A 22,805-nucleotide genomic window follows, 5' to 3' on the forward strand; every position below is an offset into this window, starting at 1 on the left:
TTCCTGAAGTCATGGACTGTTCAGTTTTAATTTTGGTCCAATTAGATGATACACCAAAGAAGTGACTCTGTAACCAGAAGAGCATAACAAGTTGATAGACAATTTATAGTATCAATTTCTCTGGCCCTAGAGTGAAACACATTGAGGTATGCCTCAGGCAGCAAATACAAAGTAGTACAAAGTGTTAAAGGACAGACCTGTGTGTGCCACAGTGACTACCCTGTGCCCTCTGAAATACCTTGCTGCATCCAGGTACAATAAAGAAGACTAAAGGCCAGTACAGACCAGCACTTTGTGCCATCCTGTATGCGCAGTGAATGCTGAGCATTTGCACACTTGAAGCCTCACTCCTCTGCACAAGCACCATCTTGGCATGCGTCTGTACACATAGCATGTGCCATGATGAGGTACCTTGGGCTCAGTGCCCAAACGGCACTGCATGGAAGGGGTGTCATCATGGCGCACCAGCATACCTATGACACCCCTTCCAGGGAGCAAGAAGAAGCCACTTTTCACAGCTGCTTTTTTGCTCCCTGCAGAGAGTGGATCATTGCCACAGTGTGTAGTTGCCACGGCAATGATCTGGAGCTAAAAGGGGCGGCTACATGCCACCTGTCTGTAGAGTCTCCTAACTTTTTACCAGTTTTTGATGTTGCTTTCAGTTGTCTCTTTGGTCAATCTTTGTACATGATATTTGTGTGACAGTGGGTGAGATGGTTGTGCCAAGTTTCCTTCCAGTAACCAAATAACGTAGACTGGCCCTGCAAGCAACATAGAATGCATTGGGTTTATCAAATATTTCTAGAAACAAGCCTGAAAGGTCAATTTCTTGGAGGGACCATTGTTGCCATATAACTGTATCAGTCTTGTGGCTAAAATGAACCAGATACCTTCTAACACTATACAAATATTCAAACATGCAGCAACCAATGCACAAACGATTCTGGAAGAGCCAAACATGGCCAGCAAAGCTAGGATTTAGGTTAATTTTGCTTCTCACATTTCAGAAACTGAATCCCCCCAGTGAAGGTCAAATTGGCTGTCCCATATGTTTCAATCAGGTATTTAGCTACCTGATGCTTCAAAAAGTAAATATCTGAAAAGAACAAAATCCACATGGCACTTTCCTCCATCCTAGCAAAAACAGTGCAAATCTGTCTGTAAAAGATGAGCTCTTCAAAGAAGACAATTGTTACACTAATTAAAAGAGCCTGGTTAAAGAAGTGAAAGGGAATTACTCATCTTGTTAAACACAGACACCTGCAGAGCATCTATTGCTGTAAGAGAGATGATTTCCCAGACAACTGGAGAAAAATTGTAGCAGTTTAGATGGACGGAAAGAAATACAATACAAACACAATATAAACAATTACAATACAATGTAAATCACTGCTACACATCACACAGCATCCAAACAACACCATAACAGAATCAACCTCATACAATTATAAGAGTTAAGGAACTATCTAGCACACTATCAATCAGTCATTACAACCCAAGCTATGAGTCTTTGAAATTGAGTGTCTGAAATCTTAACGCCACTCTCACACACAAATAAATGTTGAATTTGATATAGTAATGTGTTGTCCAGCAGTGCCTTTCATCATGGCCAAGATCATTTGACAATTTGTCCCTGCCCCCCAAAAAAGAAAAAAGCTTACACTTTAAAATGTTCTATGTATTCATTTAAAAACAGTTGCAGCTTGTGGTTCTATCCCAAAAATAGATTCAGGACATTGGATAACTGCTTTGAAGGTCACACGAAAACCCAGAATGGATTCACCATACCACCAGCATGGAAGTCATTAATCATCACTGTTTAAAAGCATTTGGTAGCATTGATGGAACTTTGAATGTTGACTCCTGCTGGGTCTAACAATTGGATTTTGGGCTAAAATTTTGTTATACAAATATCAGTGCTTCAATATGCTGTATTTAAAATGTAAGTAGAACTTTGGTCATCTTGGTCCTGTTTGCAAAAGCATTTATAGAGAACTTGGAAAAGTTATTTTTCTGGATTACAAACCCCACTCACCCCCAGCCTGCATGGCCAGGCTCCATGATGGCTGGGGATTCTGGGGGCTCTAGTCCACAAATATAACACTCTTTAGCTCTGTGCTTGTCTGTACATTGCAGAAATCAAAGACAGCCTGCACATGCCTGAGAATTCAGAAGCAAAAAATCATAAGAAAGGAATTGCAGTGCTCGGATATTTGCCCTGTGTGCTCTAGTTTTCCTCATGCAGTGAGGGATCCATGTCCATTGCCATACCCAGATCAGCTTGTTCTGCAGCTAGCTCCTTTGTGCTCTTTGGAAAGCACTGGCTTGGATACTGCGCATTTTAAATTGACAGTTTCCTCCCCACTAGAAGCAAAAGCAGGTTTTCTTTCTCAGCATTTGGCAAGCTAGATTCCCAAAAGGTTTCACCAATATTTTATTTTGGACTATGGAAGAAGCAGTTTTGTTGCTTTATCTGCACAATTTGGGAGGAGCATAGCGGCTCTGAGCCAAGCCCAAAGCAATGATACTTGAGGAAGCTCCACAGTTTTGGATAACAATCAAGGACTATACCCAATAGGTTGTTGCTTAATAGCCCAAAAAAGCTGATTGTTTAGGGGACAGTGTCGCTTCACTTTAGTAAGCTCATAGCTGGAAAAACAGATACCAAGTGATTTTCATATGGTGGGGTTTTTGAAAGGGCAACTGTTGATAAGAAGACCAAAGAACATAAAGGTTTGGTCCAGCTGGATGTTGTCCTTTCCTTTCAGATAGAGCTGGTTCATGTAGGCTTTTAGCATGCACACACAAAGGCTAAATGTATGAAGTAGTACACACACAGCTTTTCTCCACCTCCACCACACATAATTCCATTTGAGTCTGTTTCCTCTGTAAATCTTTGTTGAGTATGAAAGGCTTCAGAGGGATTGTGAGTGAGTCTAGCTGAATTTGATAACAAACCTTCCTATTATCGGAAACCCTTATAAGGTGGGGTTGCTGATCCAAGAACTAGAGGGATGTCCTTTTCTAACTGAGTGATAAGCAAAACTTCTTCCCGGGGAAAATGATAAATATAGCTTCAGATTAGCTAAGCAGGACTTGACTCCACTTATTTCTCTTACAGGCAATTCCTGTATGTATTCCCATGTGCTGCAGGCAGAATCAAATAGCCCAATATGGGTCTGAATCTCAGTTTTGTTGGCTTTGTCCATACAGAACCTACAAAGCTGTCTCCAGTGCAATACAAACCCAGGGACACAAAATGCCAGAGGAAGCAAGGGCCAATTTTTTCAGAACTCCGAACACCAGAGAAATTGTGTTTGTGCTTTATATTCTTTTTCCGTCTCATAATCAATAGTGGAGTCATTCAAGAGGGAACAATATTTGCTTTATAGCAGCTTTAGTAAATAGTGCTACACTTTATTGCTCTAATGGCTCCCACTGGGGGAGCCAAGGACAGGCACCACAATGACCTTTCTGCAGCTTGGGCTGCATTCCTATTGTGATTCCTTTGAGGGGGAAGGCAGGAAGGCAGTCTTTTCAGAGTTACTTCTCCTTACACCAGAATTCTTCCGTGTCACTAAAGTCCTGTTCATATAATCAAAAAGAGACAGTGAATGGGTAAAATTTGGTCCCAGCTTACACACCTCCAGAGAAGAGTCATCTTTGCTGGCACAGGGGGAAGACATCTGGACTCTGTCACTGTGGTGCTCTGTGCTGCAACATAGGGACAGGGGCAGAGAGCATTTAAGGTGTTTCTGTCCTCTACATCTTCCTCTCATCATTGACATTTGACTCACCTTCAGGGTAGAGTAGGCTTTTGCTTGTTAACTTGGGCCAGGAAGGATTTTTTTACTCTTTTCCACAGTTTCTTTTCCTGCCTTTCTGTTTCTGGGTGACTCAGAAATATTGGTTAAAAATCATTTGGCAGGTAGTGGGGCAAGAACAGGTATTTGATGAACACCACTGTTTGGGTAAAGGAAAGGTTTTTGGAATCACCCCATTAAGTCACAGGAATAGGGTGGGAAGGAAACAACCCTTAAGGCTGACACCTCACTATGAATTGTGGGCTTGAGAGGGAACTCCTTGGGTTGGTGTTCCATAGCAAAGCTGGCCAGGTGGCAACCCAGTTTATTGGATTGCTCCTGGACCTCAGAACCAAGGACAGTTGGGAGGAGATCAGCACTGGACCACTTGCCTCAGTCTAGCCCACACCAGGTTGCTTCTCCTTTGCATTTCATGGGTTCAAAACAGTTTAACAGTTTACAAGTTAAAGACGTTAAATAAAGTGGCCTGATTCTACCCATGTATGCATCTAATCTCTTTATTTCATTCTGGGGCCCAGTAAAGATGGTAGAGTGTGATTGTCCACAAGGATTTCGCCCAGGCCCTTTGAGGGCAGCTGATGAATGCATAGAAGGCACTGTGTCACCTGCTGCCACTCTGCAATTCTTCCCTTCCAATCCCATACATTCTAGGATAGTTGGTTGACTGTGTGAACAGGGACTCTGATTTTTACTTTGAGTCAGGCTCGCAAGAAACCTGAAAAATTGTATAAATGACAGCCACCCCATAGGTCTTCATTTTTGAGCTCTACCAGGGTTCATAGACTCCAAAAAGAATTCAAAATATTAAATCTGATACCAGATCTGGCATATACTTCTAAGTAATTGCACACTGGAAGATTACATTATTATTATTTTTTAATTTTAATTTTATTGATAGAGACAAACATAACACATCACAAACAAAACAATTACATTATTTAAAGCAACCTTGCCTTTAGTCATAGTCTTCCAAATCCACCAGCCATCTGCAGGGATAGAGCCCCAGAATGTATGGCCCTCCAGATGTCACTGGACTAAGTCCCATCATCACACACCATTTGGTTATGCTAGGATGTTGATGGGATTTGTAGTACAAGAACATCTGGAGAACTACCCATACCACATCCTTGCTCTAGGACTAGGCAAATGATGGTCACAGAGTTCTGACAGGGCCATCAGCCTTGACGTCTCTGATGGGGAAAGCTTGCCTGGGTATGGGCTGGACCTTTAGTCTGGACTGGACCTTTGTAACTGTCCTAACTAAACTAGTAGCAGGCCTCTGACAAGCTGTGTCATTCCACTGGATACTTCTCTGGCTCTTGAACAGAGAAAAGCCCCCATGCAATAATGATAACATTTATGAACAGATTGAATTTTAAGTACTTAAAGTAATTTATATAGTTAAATTCAGGGGCAAAATAGATGGCCTCTCTGCGTCAGCTTGGGGGCCACATCAGAATGTGGCATTTAGGCGCTGCATGCTCTGATGCTGCCCCCAGCTGGCATCATGCTGCCAGCCCAACCACATGGCAGGCAGCTTTGTGGCACTCCAGCAACATGGTGTTTATGCGCTGCATGCTGCAGGAGTGCTGCAAAGCCAGAACAAAAAATCCAGCTTTTTGCTCACTCAAAAAGGAGTAGCAATTTGTTATTTCTTTCTGGGCCAGCAAAAAGGGTCATGGCATGTGATTGCTGCGGCCCCAGTCTGGCTTTCTCCTGGGACAGCTTGAACCCACCCCTTCAGGGCAGTCTGTTTTGGCCCTAAGGCCAAAGAATGAGTGCCAAAAACACAGCCCAAAAGCGATGTGCTGCTGCCGATACTAAGGTTTGGGAGCGCACAGTAACCACACACTCCTGAACCCTAGCGTGTAACGGCGATGGCATCATGGTGGCGTACCATCCATATGGGCACCACCATGATGAAGTAAGTGAATTGCAGCATACAGAAGTCGCTGTGCATCACTTACGTCACCAGTGCACCAATGGTACACTCGTGACGTGTGCCAGGTGCCTTAAAAAGGACCCAGTTTTTCCAGGTTATTTTTACTGTGGAGGGACACCGCATGGTTTGGCTGCTGCAGTGTCTCCCCCCAGAGTTAAAACGAATGCCTCCAGCCCACCCTTTTGGGGTGGTATGTGGTCTCATTTAGGCATTTAAACATTTATAGACTTATTCGTATTTAAATATACATTGCTTAAGTCTTTAAACTTTAAACGTTGATAGATGTTATTGCACAATCATAATCCTTTATAGCAGTTCTGTAAAATATTACTTCCATATATAGATGGAGTGCAGAAACTAAAAAAAATGTGAGAAATCATGAAAGAATAAACAGTAAATTAAAATGAAATGAAAACAACTCATCATCAACAGAGTAATATAAAAATAAAATACATAAAATAACAACACTGTTGTTGTATGCCATCAAGTCAGAAACTACTGGAAGGAAATGCCAACCCTAAGTCATACCTATCATGAGGTTTTCTTAGCAAGATTTGTTCAGAAGGGGTTTTGACTTTGACTTCCTTTGAGGCTTTCTGTATCTAATTGTTAGTCCCAACTAGAGTAGATTCAGTCTACACAAGTGTTGATTTAATGGTCTTCTCTTTTTGGGACTAGCAATTTTATTTAGGCTAAGAAATAGTCAAGAGACTATTAACAATGTGTGAGCAATTTTGGAAAACTAATCAGAAATTTACAAAGGGAAACACTTTAAAAGAAAATTATTTAAAGGTTTTTCATAGGTGGTACATAGCTCCAGCTAGATTATCTCAAATGAAACCACACCATGATAACAAATGCTGGAAGTGTAAGGAGAAAGTTGGAACCTATTTTCATTTATGGTGGCAGTGTGACCTAATAAAGAAATACTGGATTGCGATACATAAGAAGATGCAAGAGATGCTAAATATAACATTCCCCCTCCTTCCTGAAACTTTTCTGCTTAATATATTAGACACAACACAAATAAAAATGACGCCAGGTATGTTAAGTATAATCTTATATATGATAACAGCTGCTCGCATCTATTTAGCCAAAAATTGGAGATCCAAGATAATACCATCTTTGGATGAATGGATCACAAGGGTATATGACTATTATGTAATGGACAGACTGACAATGTTATCAGCAGAAAGAACTGTGCAAGAACATGAAAACAAATGGGAAAATGTATCAAAATTATGGCAACTAAGCTAGATACACCAAAATAAGGAACTTTTGGCAAAGGTTGGTGCCGCGTACAGAAAGATATAAGTAATTGTTTAAATTGTTTAAAAAAACAGTGGTAAGCGTAAAGATACCACGGAAGATCAAAATAATGTAAAGTTTTTCTTTGTTTTTTTTCTCAATTTGTACACTATTTTTTTATTCTTTTTCTTTATTTGTACACTGTATTTGTATGTATGTAAGAAACCTCAATAAAAATTATTTAAAAAAAAGAAATAGTCAAGACAATAAGAAATAAATAACCAAAGCATCAAACTATTGCATTTTTGGGAGTACAGGTGCCATATTAGCTTGGGGCTCTGGGAACTATAGTAAAATAAAAAAGCAACATTTTAAAGCCATTTAATTTACATATAGGGTTGTAAATCCTCCACTGTAATGCAACAGGAAAAGAGGAAGACCACATTACAGGTGGATAGATTCAATCAAGGAAGTCACAGCCCTCAGTTTGCAGAATATGATTAAAGCTGCTGATGACAGAATGTCTTGGACGGCTCTCCTTCATAGGTACGCCTTAAGTCAAAACTGACTTGATGGCAATGAACAACACAATGCAAAGCCAAGCAACCGCTTTCCAGTTTGTAGTGGAAAGTAGGCCATAGCATGAGTACATGGATTCTTTTATTGCTGTTCCCAGTACATTTGTATGGATTTAGTATCAGCACTTCCGTTGAGTAACTCTTTGGCTTCTTTCCCACAGTGCTTCAGTTTTAAGTTTTAAAAAAATAATACTAGGCGTTCAGTCATACTAGAGTATAAGGCCAAAATGTCTTGACTGGATAGTTTAGATCCTTCCTCTCCTGTTTATTTTCTGTCATCACCACTTAGAGTGCTTCTAATTGTGAAATATTGAAGAAGAGGAAGTCAGTTGTTTGCAGTGTTTCTGTAGAATGAGCCCTGCTTCTGTTTCACCTCTAAGGACAATGTAGACAAGGGAAAGGTTTAAATGACCTTTTGAAGCAGAGTAGAATCTGGAGTCTCTAAAGTATTCCTCAACTACACTTTAGTTTTCCACTTTACTTCCTCAACTGAGATGTATCTCCTCCTGGGCTATTAAAATTTCATGACACTCCCACTCGATAACTTGCCTATTTAATTTCCAAATACCTGTCACTTAAAGAAGTCCAAAAAAATCAATTTGAGGTTCTTGCTAACATACAGGTTGAATTTAGGATGCCACAAAAGGTAGCATAGGGGTAACGAGAACCACTTTTGAGAGATCTTCAACAGAGCATAGAAAAGTTACTCTTCTGAAAATCAGTTCCCAACATGCCAGGAGGCATGCTAACTGGGGGATTCTTGTGGTTCAAGAAATAACTTTTCCCAGTTTTTCAAAAGATCACCTCTTCAGTTTCTTCATGATTCTATATACAGTGCATCCATGTCATACGTGAGCATGCCATATGCGGCTTTCAGCTTACACTGAAAGTACGGGGGGTGTTCCAAAATGGATCCCCTGCGTAAGGGAATGGCCCACTGTGTTGACATTTCCCACAGTAATCTTAATGTTCTGGGCACTGTTTCCTCAAAACACACACACACACAACCCAGAGATGTGTAAGCAGACACAGATTTCAGTAGTTTATTGATTTATATTCTACCTTGAATCCTGGGATAGGAGAAAGGTGGGATATAAAATTCATTAAAAATAATTAAAAATGAGTACATTTTTATCAGTGACATTCGTGTTCCAGAAAAAAACTATGCCAGTTATTCCAAAACTATTCCAGTTAAGGACATTTGGTTTAAATCAAATATGTCCAAACATTATATGCTAGTTATTTTACTGGAGTATTTGTAATAATTTCAAGAAAATAGCATATACTTTTCCTATTAGTTAAAAAAAAACTACACCTGAAAGACATATACCTAAAGAGAGAGATATCAAGAATTTAACTTTCTTTAGCTGCCATATAACTGTATTGTAGTACCTTCAGCTTTATTCCATCACTTTCTGCATTACTTAGTTGAGAAAAGGCTGATTTAGTATAACTACTTGAACATTCTGTTTCCCTAAAGGGTGGCTATGGGTCTATTTTGTCTTGACTACTGGCACTTGTGGCTGATTGAGAAACAAGTGATTGTTCACATAAAACAACTAATCTGAAGTAATCATACTCTAGACATGTCATGAGGCAACATGACTCAATGGAAAAAACAATATGCCTGTTAAAATGAAAGGCAGTAGAAAAAAGAAAATCACATTATAGGTGGATTGTCCTCCAACTTGATTCTTCCTTATCAATACCATTTAATTCATATTTGAAAGCAATGATTAATAAAGGTTATATGCTTGCTGGATTTCCAGTCATGAAAGAGCAGTGTAAATGAGAGTGGTGCAATCTCTCCTTCCCAGTGCAGCTCCCAAGCACCCCAAAACCTATTTGGGGAGGCTGAAAAATCCAACTGAGCAGGTTTTAAGTGCTGGAAAGGGGCTGAAAGTGAGAGGACCAAGCATTGCTGGATGTTAAAGATGCTGGTTTTTTCTGGAAATAACTACTTTCAATCAAGGAATGATTTCCTTAGCCGTGTCTGCCTTGTACTTGTCAGACATTTTTCTTTTAAAAGATTTTATGTTAGCCTGATCCACTGCATGAAGAGTTATTATAGATTACTCGACACAATTCTTCATTAGGCAGGACCAGTGATATTCATCAGGCATTCACATAGCACTAACAAGATGTAGGAAGCCAAGGTGTGCACAGAATTCTATTTTATTTTATTGGTGTGAATTCTTTCAGCTAAGATTAGTCTTACATCTGCAATATTGTACTCCTGTTCCTGATTTTCCTCTCATCCCAACTGAATCCAAATAGAAATTGAATGAATCAGTGCTGAAATGAGAGATACTGTGGAGTGGAGTGAAAGTGAAGATGCTGTTTGGCAGTTAGCGTAGCCCAGACACAATTGCTCGTAAGCACTGCCTTGATGATTATTAATTAAAGTTAATTATAGCACTGCTATATTTGAGCTACTGAAGCATGCAAAGACAAATGCAGTGCCACAAACAATAGGCTTCTTCCTCCACTTCCTCTGTGGAACATTTCAAATTAAGGTGAGTAGAAGCATAGAGCCTAAGGATCTTCCTCTCTAAGGAGTTTATCACACTGGAGCTGATATTGGCATTAGATTAAAGAGCATTTAAAGCATCCCATAAATGAAGCGGAAATGGCGAGTAATTGTGCATGATGATCACATGCAATTGCACAAATAAAGTGATATCAGAAATGCATTGTTGCTAAAATCCTGAAAGTAAAAAAGATGTTCATGAATGCTTCTTTGTGACCACTTTAATGGCAGGTTTTGTGCAACATCATGTGAAATTGTTACACGTAATTATGCATTTTCCCAGGATATTCACAATTTCCTTCTTGTGATAAACTCCTAAAAGCGTAGCTGAGTCCTGCCAGCTTTGTCCGTATGGAATGCCACTGATGCTGATAGTTTGCTGGAGGCACTGGTAGGATCTTCTTACTGTGCTAGTAAGAGATGGTGGTGGTACTATTGATGGATGCCCACTGTATCAGTGATGGATGTGGGTGGAGCACAAGATAGATGTTAATGGTGTCTTGATGGATGTTGGTCATATGTCTAGCTGACCCTCAAAAAGATGTGGTGCTAGTGAGTCCAAGTATTGAAGGAAGTTTGGAAGCAGAAATGATGTATGGGCAAAGCTTTAGTAATGGAAATTGGTAACATGCATGATGAATGTCACTAATATTGAAAATCAAAAGTGGTAACATTAATGAAAACTAGTGGTTGTGTTGCTTATAGATGGTGAGTGATAACATTACTAAAGGGTGCCAGAAATGCTGCTGATGGATGTAAATAGTAAAAGCAAAGTGTACTATGGTACAGTTACCCATGGAAACTAATGACAGCAGTGACAAATTTCAAAAGTGTTATTAAAGGTTGCCAATTGCATTGGCCAAAGATAATGATGCAGTTGCTAGGGGGGTTTGGCATCATTAGCAATGAATGCTGACGTGCTCTTTGAAAAAAGCTTGGCACTTTAGAGAGAGAGAGTGGCACTCTTGCAAATGGTTGCTAGAAGTATCTAGGATCAATGTCAAGGATGAATTATAACATTTCAATAACAAATGATATTGCCATTACATTAGTTGTGCATCTACACAGAGACAGCTTTAGGCCAACATTATGAAATAGAAGTAATTTCCATGTAGAAATATACTTATTATTAGTAGAGGGTGAAGCCTGACACAAGGATATGCATATACATAAGTATGTTTTATATCACTTAACAATAAAATATCTAAGCTAGTTCCATAAAATCATATACAATACAGTATAAAAGGCAATATTAAATTATCTTTTATGATAAAATGTAACATCTATAATGCAGAATAAGAAGGCAGTAGAAAATAATGTTAAAACTCTTTAAAAATAAGAAATTAAAAGCAGCAATTAATATCGAGATGGAACCAGGGAGATAATTATAATTTTCCAAGGAAAGGTTGCATAAACAAATATGTTTTAAGGCGTATTCAAAATTCAGCACAGTTTCTTCTGCTTGAATTATACAAGGAAGAATATTCCATATTCACTCATGAAATCTCATGAATCATAGTACCTGCTGCACTAAGAGCATTTGTGTTGCTTTTTATGTATGTCAATAAAACTTTGTTATTTTTGTCCAAAAGAGTATCTCCATCCAAATGGATTGTAATGGAAGGATCACCTCTTACTGTTTAGCAAAAATAAAAATAAGAGATCCCATTGGCATCTCAGGAATCAGCCATCATGGTATGGGAAACAGACAACTATTCCAAATCTGCTCTGTTAGAATGTAGCTAGTCTTCCTATCAGGAACCATTCAAAAACAGGGCAGAAGGTCATGTCAAGAACCTTTTCAGTTCTCCCTTTTGGTTCTAATATCTCCAGCTTTCCTGGGAATTTCTGGGCAGTTTTGTGGAATATTGAGAAGACATGAAAATAGTCTACTGTACATATAAAGTTCAGAATCACTTTTGCATCTTGTTGATGTATTTGTTTTGGTTCATTCAGTTATGTCCATTTTTCTTTGTGCATCTTTCATAAAACCCAATAAATATTATATTTGTAATGGAAGAAACAATTGAAATCTTGAGCAGTTTTAATAGAATCTGATTGGACCTCCTCTATTTTACTCTACTAAAGTAAATGGCTAGTAGAGGCAGGGAAGTTGAAGTGGGATCACATAACTGGAGAAGGTGTTTAACCTTTAACTTCTGCAATTAAAGATAGCTTATAATAGATGGCAAAATATCGATTTTTTCTAATGTAAGCAGAAGTACAGTGACTTAGCAGAAGAAATACTGCTGAACTCAGCAGGGCATTTTCTCCCTTAAGGAATAATGTGCATAGAAATGGAAGACAAAGTTTCATAAAAGCCAAAAGAAAAAAAAATGTCCTGCAACTTGATGTCCAATACAGTCATTAATTCTTCAGCAATTTTTTCCCAAAGAGGTCGACAGTGCATCTAGACACAAAGAACACCAGCCTGTCAAAAGAGCCTCTGATAAATACTGGTCCTGTACAGAAAGGCCAAAATAAAGCCGCTTCAAGTCACTTTGGAGCGTGGCTTTGGCGCAGCTTCTGGCCTCTTAAGATCATAGAATCATAGAGTTGGAAGAGACCGCACAGGCCATCCAGTCCAACCCCCTGCCATGCAGGAAATCCAAATCAAAGCATCCCCAACAGATAGCCATCTAGCCTCTGCTTAAAGATCTCCAAGGAAGGAGACTCCACTACACTTTGAGGGAGTGTGTTCCACTGTCGAACAGCCCTTACTGTCAGGAAGTTCTTCCTAATGTTCAGGTGGAATCTCTTTTCCTGTAGCTTACATCAATTGTTCTGGGTCCTGTTCTCTGGAGCAGCAGAAAACAACCTTGCTCCCTCCTCAATATGACTTCCTTTCAAATATCTAATCAGGGCTATCATATCACCTCTTAACCTTCTCTTCTCCAGGCTAAACTTCCCCAGCTCCCTGAGTCGTTCCTCATAGGACATGGTTTCCAGACCTTTCACCATTTTAGTCGCCCTCCCTTGGATACGCTCCAGTTTCTCCACATCCTTTTAAAATTGTGGTGCCCAGAACTGGACACAATATTCTAGGTGGGGCCTGACCAAAGCAGAATAGAGTGGCACTATTACTTCTCTTGGTCTAGACACTATACTTTTATTGATGCAGCCTAAAATTGCATTGGCCTTTTTAGCTGCCACATCACACTGTTCACTCATGTTCAACTTGTGGTCTACTTGGACTCCCAGATCCCTTTCACATGGAGTCTCATTCAACCAGGTGTCCCCTATCCTATATCTGTGCATTTTATTTTTCTTCCCTAAGTACAGTACCTTACATTTCTCCATGTTGAATTTCATTTTGTTAGCTTTGGCCCAGCATTCTAGTTTATTCAGGTCATTTTAAATGTTGATCCTGTCTTCTGGGGTATTAGCTATTCCTCCTAATTTGGTGTCATCTGCAAATTTGATAAGTATGCTCCCAATTCTGTCATCCAGGTCATTGATAAAGATGTTGAATAACACTGGCCCCAGGACAGAGCCCTGTGGGACCCCACTGGTCACTTCTCTCCAGGCTGAAAAAGAGCCATTGTTGAGCACCCTTTGGGTTCGGCCAGTCAACCAATTACAGATCCATTTAACAGTTACTTTGTCTAGCCCACATTTTACAAGCTTGTTTGCAAGAATGTCATGGGAAACCTTGTCAAAGGCCTTACTGAAATCAAGATATACTATATCCACAGCATTCCCTTCATCTACCAAGATGGTAATTTTATCAAAGAAAGAGATTAGATTTGTCTGGCATGACTTGTTTCTCTGAAACCCATGTTGACTTTTTGTGATTATGGCATTGCTTTCTAGATGTTCAAAGACTCTCTTTTTAATGATCTGCTCTAGAATCTTTCCTGGTATAGATGTCAGACTAACCGGACAATAATGGTTGGGATCCTCTTTTTTCCCCTTTTTGAAGATGGGAACAACATTTGCCCTCCTCCAGTCTGCTGGGATTTCTCCTGTTTTCCAGGAGTTTTCAAATATGATTGCCAATGGCTCCAATATTACATTTGCCAGTTCTTTTAGTACCCTTGAATGTAGTTCATCTGGTCCTGGAGACTTAAATTCATTTAGATTAACAAGGTATTCCTCTACTATCTCTTTACTTATTCTGTACTGAAATTCCCCTAATCTGTCCTCTGCTCCATTATCCTCAGATTGAGCACCCTTTTCCTTTTCTGAGAAGACTGAGGCAAAGAAGGTGTTGAGTAATTCTGCCTTTTCTCTGTCCCCTGTTAGCATTTTGCCATCTTCTGCACGCAGTGGCCCTTTAAAATGACCCAAAGCAGCTTTATTTGGCCTGTCTATTGTAACATTTGCCCTGAATACAGAGGCTCATACTTTGAGGCTTCTTCAGGGTCCAGTTCTGATTTCAGATGCCCAGGCCTCGGTTGTGGCCAGGTGTGTTTTTACCCAACCCAGCCAAAGCCTCAAATATGCAAGTTCCTGCAGAATGCCGGTCTTGTTGGAATTTTCTTTCTTGAGATTCATTAGAAAAGTCAGGAAATAGGAGAGATTGCTTAATCTCACCAGCAAAGCAAACACAGCAGAATATAGGTGGTTCTTAAGAAAGAACTACATGCTTCTTAAGAAAGTTTCCTTCAGCATGCAAGGGAGGGCATGGTTCTCCAGACAAGAACAAAGAGAGCAGAGAGGAGATTCTCTCAAGGGACAAATGGCTCACTCCTTCCTTACAATCCTATCCATTTTAGGAGGTCCTCTTGTGAGAACCAACACGGGGAAGTGGTTTGAACATTGGACTATGACTCTGGAAACCGTGGTTTGAATCTCTGCTCAGCCATGCAAACTCATTGGATAACCTTGGGGCAGTCACACACACTCAACCTTAGAGGAAAGCAAAAGCAACCCCTCTCTGAACAAATCTTGCTTGGAAATGACTTGAAGGCACACAGCAGCAGCAGCAGCAGCAAGGCTCTTTTGTGTGTCTGAACCAACAGATGTGTTCAGTTTGACTAAGGAGAGGATCTCTTTGATGGTTGGTCCTAAAACAGGAGTGGGAATAATGTGGCCTTCTAGATACTAATGGACTGCAAGTCCCAACAAGGTCATTGCTAGGGAATGGTGCCCTAACTCAAGGCTCTAGAACTCTCTTTCAAAAGAGACTTGCCTCATTTCTTGATGGATAAGCTTTTGAAAGCTGGGAAAGAGCTTTCATTGTAGAATGTTATGTAGTATCTGATTTTAACCTGATAATTTTAATTTGTCTCTTTTTCTTGCATAGTTCAGATATTTTGATTCCTGTTGCATTGGTATTTTCGACTGGTGTTTCCATGGTTAACATACAGTATATACTGTCAACTGAAAGAACATTTCTACTTGTTTTATTTTTCTGTTTAATGTTTTTGCAGATGGCTACCTTGAACTTTTAGGGAAAAAATGTGAGGTATAAATATTTCAAAAATAATTAAATATAATGAAATCCTTCGGCAATATGTACAAATTAGCTGAGATAGCCTAAATTCTCTGGAGATATGCCAGTTGATCACAATGCTCAATCGGCACATGAAACACACATTATAAATTCACTCTCATGATGAAAGGGAGAGAGGAATAAACTTTTAAAACTTTCTTTTGTTCACATTGAAATCCTAGACCTTCATGAAGACCAAGCCTGGAACTGAGAGGAACTAGAAGAGGGCACTGCCCTCAGCTGGACCTGTCTCTAAACAACAGGGAGACGTGAGAGGTATAGTATGACCCAGGTCTGCATTTGCTGTTATCCCATCTAAAACTGCTTTCTAACTATTGCAAAGACAGAATGTAGTTTAGTGCTAGAAGCAAAGCTTGGAAATCTTATTTTGGGCAGTATTGTTTCCCATATCCCTGGATCCAGCTACTGACATCTCCAGATGTATTGTGGGACAGTAACTTGTCCTGGTCTCATGACAACTTCCAATGTTCATCTGGGAAATGGGGTGAAGTCTAGGCAAACTGCAACATTTTGCTCTTGCATTCACGATAAAAGAGCAACTAAAAGTGAGGCCATGAGAAAACAAGGATGAAGTTGATATTGAAAGGATGGATAACAGCCCACATGTAGCCCAAAATTTATGTATTGCAATGGGAAGATAATGACAAAATATTATGAAAATTGCTATAGCAACATCTTGTCTATTAGTGACCTACTTTTTGACAAAGAATGTATCACACAATATTTGAATGCCTGACAGGCTGAAGACTTACACAAATGTCTCAAGGCAAATCTTTGCTTTATTTACATTGGTTTAGTTTGATCAGCTGGGGGGGAGGGATGAATCCTTGCAGGTTTTGTCATCCAAGACTTCCTCCTCATTAGGGCCTTCAAGGGGGTCTGATGAACTAATCTCCATAGCAAGTGGCTCTACCGTGCATCTTTGGGAAAGTAATGAGCAGCTTTATTTTAAACTAAGATGATTAGTTTTCTACGTGGCTTGCCAGTGAAGGAATAACAACTATGATCCAAAACACAATGCAGAAAAAAAATCCAGTTTGAGATCGTTTTAACTGCCCTGGCTCAAAACTACAAAATTCTGAGAACTGTAGTTTTATGAGACATTTAGCCTTCTCTGTCAGAAAGCTCTGGTGCCAAAAGAGACTACAATTCCCAAAATTCCCTAGCACTGAGCCAGGGTAGTTGAAGCAATCTCAACTGGGTGGGACAAAGAGAAGGGCTTCCCCAAGGATCCTGCTCTAAATCTCAAAAAGATCTCAAAATGTGAGCAGGTTTGTATGGGAGAATAATTCTTTCAGCAAACCTGAATGTGAACAGTATAGGACTTTATAGGTCATAATCACTATTTTGAATTGTGCCCAGAAACAGACCGGCAGCTGGTGAAGCTGTTGCAGCAAGGGTGTTATGTGTTCATCAAAATGAAATTGATTTATTGTGTTTTAATTGATCATTACTTAAGAATTTTATGGCTATTCTACGGATGGATGGTCAACAGATGGAGGGAGTGTAGTATTACATTTAATTGAATTGAATTAACTGGCTCCATCACCTTCTCTACTTGTTTGTTTGTTTGTGATTTCAAGCACCACTTTCAGTGGGCATCAGTTTGCAAAACAATTTTAAAACATATATAAACATAATATACATATTGCATCTGTTCAAATCCATCCATTACTGAGCAGCTCAGGGGGGGAAAGTGAACTTCCCTGAATGGCCACAATTACCCATTATCTGCTAACCATATGTTCAAATGATTGGAATGGATTATACGTGGGACTGCCTTTAATAATGATTTAGGCACCACAGTTGGTCCAAAATAGGGTCACTAGATTATTCACTGAAACTTCAGTGGTCTCACACAAAGTACTTTCACCATATGAAGAGAAGGAGGTGAGTACAGGCCCAAACAGACGAGCCAAAGTAAAGCTGCTGCAGGTCACTTTGAAGGTATGCTGTTTAAATGATGTATGCATCCCAAGAGGCCGGAAGCCACGCCAGAACCACACTCCAGTCCTAAGGATTGGAGTGCAGCTTTGGTGCAACTTCTGGCTTCTTAAGATGTGTGTGTCATTTAAACAACATACCTCCAAAGTGATCTGAAACAGCTTTATTTTGGCCTGTCTGTTCAGGCCCTACCTCAGGCAAGGTCTTTTCAGTAGGTAGATCCATGTTCTGGAACATCCTTCCCAAAGAGGTCCACCTAGCACCATCCCTGTACCTCACACTTGTAAAATCTGTAGGTTTAATCTTGGGCTGCTGTGAGTTTTGCTTTATTATGCTTTATGTTGCTATTATGATTGCATGTTTCATCTGTACTTATTTAGGCTTATCTTCTTTTTTAAAGGAACAGTGTTCTAAAAATCTTAATGTACTGTCAGGGAGGTCATCCTATGGGGAGGAGGGACAGCCAAGGAACCCATACAAGCATTTTTGGGTTTTTTCATGCAATGTATTCAGATTTTTAAAAACAAAACAAAGCATCTCGGGGTGAGAGTAAAATGTTGCTGATGATGGTGGGAATTGCCACTAAATATTCCATGACAACAAAAATCTGGGGAACCCTAGAAAGTATAGATGACGCCATCTTTACGGAGTGCCTTCCATATGGGGAGTGTGTGCATGAGGCAAGCGTGGTGCTGCGTCTGCACCTCTGGGCACTGTGCTTGCGTCATAGGCACATCACAGTGTGCCAATGGTGCACAGATGACAACGTCCCCACGTGCCAAGAAGAACCAGTTTTTTCGGGTTCTTTTTGGTCTGGAGGGAAGCTACGTGGTTTGAGTGCTGTGGTGTCCCTCCAGAGGAAAACTGGACACCTCCAGCCCACCCCTTCGAGGCGGGCTGAAGAACCCCATAGTGACTTTCTAGAGAAAAAACAATAAAGTATGTAATTTGATTTGTATATTCCTCACTGCTCCCAGGAGAGCTGGAGAATGTGTGGTCCTCCAGATGTTGCTAGACAGCAACTTCTATGATCATTCATTACTGGCTCTGCTGGCTATAACTAATGAGAGTTGCAGTTCAGCAACATTCAGAGATCAAACTGTTCCTTACATGTGCTGTACAGCACACTGACACATTCAACCAACAGCACCATTGGTTCATTCTCCAGCACCCATATGTCTATGGATGACAGGATGAAAGAGACAAAAGAAGGAAGAATGTTAAACCAAAAACCCACATAAATAATGCTGTAGGCTTGTAGTGACCATTTATTTTTTCTAGGATGCTAACAGGTTTACAGTAGTATGAGAGAAGAAAAATGTGTATACTCCTTTGGGTACATAGTAATATGAGTGAATAAAAATGCATATACCCCTTTGGGATATATCTAGAATTAGGCTTCCCCTCAGTGGAAATTGGGAACTTTCAGATAGCTGATCTTTTTGGAGATCTGCCAAAAAACATAGCAACTTATAGTAACCCCTACCCACAAAAAAAAATTACCACTCAAATATGAATACATGCACACAAGCCAGCCCTTTTGTTATTTTAGATTTAAAGTTTCATCATAAAAATGGGAGAAATATCACAGTGCTAGGTAATCAAGCAACCTGGACTCTTATAACATGATGATACTTATAAAGCCAATCCCAACTAAGAAAACCAAATTGCCACAAAATGGTTTATGATGTTGCTAAGGACATACTGATAGTGCAAAAGATGAAAAATCATACCAGCTGTTATGAACAGTTTGCTAGCACAAGAACTGTCTTTCGGAGACAAATGCAGGCAGACAGAGTGTTTTTAATCTCACAATCTGTTTGTTAGTTCTGTCTGCCTACAAAGAAAATGCTGAGCCTTCACCAGCATGAATTGATCAGCAAGCCCAGAGGGGGAGATCTCAGAGGGTGCAGTTACTCCTCTTGACCACCTCTACAGACAGCCTTTATATCAAGGGCATGGGAAAGTTATATTTTAGAACTATAGCTCCTCAGTACTGGGTGGGAGTTTCTGGGGAGTTGTGTTTTTTTTTTAAAAAAAAAAATTGAAACTTCTGTTTTGTTTACAAAGGGGTAGAAACTCCCTAGAAATACCCAAGGAACAGAAAAATTAAGTGGGCAGACTTCATTTAAATCCTTGGGCTAGAGGTTTCCCAGCTTAGCTGCATTGTGACTGTCTCTCCTTTTGTGTGGGTAGTTAATTCTGGACAGTGGGCTAAACAACCTTAAGGCACCAGATCCTGTCTGATCTTGAAAGCTAAGCAGTGGATGAGAGGCTGCCAGCAAATCCCAGTGCTCTAAACTATATTTGAGAGGAAGGAACTGGCAAAACCACCTCTGAGTATTCTTTGCCTATGAAAGGCTTATGAAATTCACAGGGTCATCATAGGTCAACAGGCAACCTGGAAGGCACTTACACACACACATAGTTGTGTCTATGCTCATAGAATCATATAGGACATTATCAGACAAGAGAAATTGGAAGTATAATCCAATAGCAATCCGAATGCAATCATGGGGTTTAATGTTATTGTGTGATAGACACACAATTTCGGGCAATGGGAAGTCAGTCCAAACGCAATCACGGGGTTTCAGATTATTGCATGAGAGGTGATCACATGCAAGTTTGGGCAATGGCAAGCTATTTTCAGGCAATGGGAAGTCAGTTTGAACGCAATTCAAATTCATGTAAATTCGCTGAACTAGCGAATTCACGTGAATGTGTTCTGGCCCCACTTTCTTTTCATTCGAAATTAAGAGAAATTCCTCCTGTGTGATAAACTCCATAGAATCATAGAGTTGGAAAAAACCATAAGGGCCATCCAGTCCAACCCCCTGCCATGCAGGAAATCTAAATCAAAGCATCCCCAACAGATGACCATCCAGCCTCTGTTTAAAGACCTCCAAAGAAGGAGACTTCACCACACTCTGAGGGAGTGTGTTCCTTTGTCGAACAGCTCTTACTGTTTGGAAGTTCCTCCTAATGTTGAGGTGGAATCTCTTTTCCTGTAGCTTGCATCCATTGTTCCGGGTCCTGTTCTCTGAAACAGCAGAAAACAAGCTTGTTTCCTCTTCTTTTTTAAGTTGTGGTCCCCAGAACTGGACACAGTATTCCAGGCGGGGCCTGACCAGAGCAGAATAGAGTGGGACTATTACTTCCCTTGATCTAGACACTATACTTTTATTGATGCAGTCTAAAATTGCATTGGCCTTTTTAGCTGCTCATACAAGAATAGACTAGTCTCAGATTTATAAATAACATGGGTCAGTTTATTACCTATGTCACCTTAAAAGAGCACGTCATGTGTAGGACTGTTCAGGCATCCTCTCTGTTCCCCTATTTATAAAAGCCTCCCCAGATTTCTATATAAAATATGAATGTTTCACATAGTTCTTCCTTGATAGTTTGCCATCTTGCCATCTTTTAGCTTAGCATTTCTCTGTTTCGTTTTCTCTCTGTGTTCTGATTTGACCTACTTAGCATGTTAGCATTCTCTTTGCTGAACAGATGACATCTCTTGGATAACTTTGGTGAGGGGAGGAGGGGAATAGTTCTATTTAGGGACAATCACACAGATAGAGCAGCTTCTGATGGTTTTTGTTCCCACCAGATTTTATTTTATTCCCAACGAAATTTGCATTAAAATAGGTTTTCTTCCTGAAGAGTTCATCTACTTCTGCAGCTTACTCAACACCTGAAGTCAAATGCCTTTGTCACATAGTTGCAAGCACTTATTTTCCTTCAGCAGCCAGCTGTGGTAGCACAAAGGGGTTTGATGGCATGTGGCACAGGTGATAAGCATCACATTCAGATACAGAAACAAATTACAGTGGCCTTCTTTTCTTTTCTCTCCCTCTGAGAAAATTTTATTGAGGAACGGAATTCAAAAACATTCGCTATGCTTCACTTACTTGAGATGACCGGCATATGACCTGACTAAGAGCTGCTTCCCACTTTAAAAAGCAGTTGTGCTAGTGGTATGTTTATCAGCATTTCTTACAGTAAATATGTAAAGTGTGAAGGGCAGGTGAAGATCCCCTTTAGTGATTCATACCAAGGAGTTCTGGTTACTGCAACTCATAGGCACTTGTCTACTGCATTAGTGGTAGGGAAAGTGAATGTCCCTGTGGGCCACATGCAGTTCCAAGATCAATTTTGTGGGCCCCAATGCTATCCTATTATTATTATTATTATTATTATTATTATTATTATTATTAAAACATTTCCTGTGCCCTCTAGGTAACTTTGTTTTGGGAGGGTTTATGGTTAAAAAAAATTAATAAAGCACAGGGTGGTTCAAAAAGAATGGTGCAAAACTGAATAAGAACAACTGTACTTTTGCACCATTCTTTTAAAATCACTTGGTAGTTTCCCATGCTTACATACATGTTTAGGACACCTATCTTCATTCTTTCCTTTGGTATTGTTTACATAGGTATGGCTCAGTCTAATGTTGTAGTCAGTATTGAAGTAGGACTTAGAAAATCCAGATTTAAGCCCCTAATCAGCCATGAAATTCATTGGAGGAATCCATTTTAAGTGCCATGGTTCTATCATATGGAATCCTAGGATTTGCCATTTAGGGATAGTATTTGGAATCTATTAAAATTCTAGCTAAAATCTACCCCAAAAATATGGGGAAAAGAACAATGGCCCACAAATTGGAAACACTCAGTGTACATTCTGATCTTCAGGAAAAGGGACAGCAAGGATAGAAGTAATCATTAGATCATTGGATTAATGTCCCATACAAGCAAAGTAATGCTCAAAATTTTGGACCAAGAAATGCCACATGTCCAAGCTGAGTTCAGAAAAGGAAGAGACATTGGGGATAATACTGCAGTGTGTTGAATAATGGATCATACCAAACAGTTTCAGAATAAAATCAGTCTGTGATTTATAGATTATAGCAAACCCTTTGATTGTGTAAATCATGAAAATTATGGATGGCTTTAAAAGAAATGGGTTTGCAACAATATTTGATTATCCTGATGAGTAATCTATACTTTGGAAAGAGGCAGACATAAGGACAGACTGTGGAGAAATAGAATGGTTTCCAATTGGTTGGGGGCCATGTGAGGATACTTTTTATAAATCCAACTGTTTAATTTACCATATGAAAAACTGGATTAACTCAAAGGCAAAAGACATGAAAACAGGAGGAAGGAACATGAAGATGACAGCGCACTACCATCAGAAAATAGCAAACAGCTATTGAAAGTCAAGGAAGAAAATCGAAAAGCAGAGTTACAGCTGAATATAAGGAAGCAAAAATTATGAC

At 39.8% G+C, this 22,805-nt stretch overlaps 1 protein-coding gene across 5 annotated transcripts in view; it reads left to right on the forward strand.

Moving 5' to 3' along the window:
• The window catches only part of LOC149315764 (disks large-associated protein 4-like), a 492,990-nt gene that overhangs the window by 274,879 nt on the left and 195,306 nt on the right, over positions 1-22,805 (forward strand). For 4 of the 5 annotated variants that reach the window (XM_089514039.1, XM_089514043.1, XM_089514042.1 and 1 more), the window contains one exon: positions 15,742-15,851. The gene's annotated coding sequence lies outside the window, so the exon portion shown is untranslated. The remainder of the gene's footprint in view (positions 1-15,741; positions 15,852-22,805) is intronic. The other variant, XM_089514040.1, reaches the window with a different exon arrangement.

This window comes from Sceloporus occidentalis, unplaced genomic scaffold (genome assembly GCF_023333645.1).
Source record: "Sceloporus occidentalis isolate IW3139 unplaced genomic scaffold, rSceOcc1.0.p SCAF_3, whole genome shotgun sequence".
NCBI classification, from domain to species: Eukaryota; Metazoa; Chordata; class Lepidosauria; order Squamata; family Phrynosomatidae; genus Sceloporus; species Sceloporus occidentalis.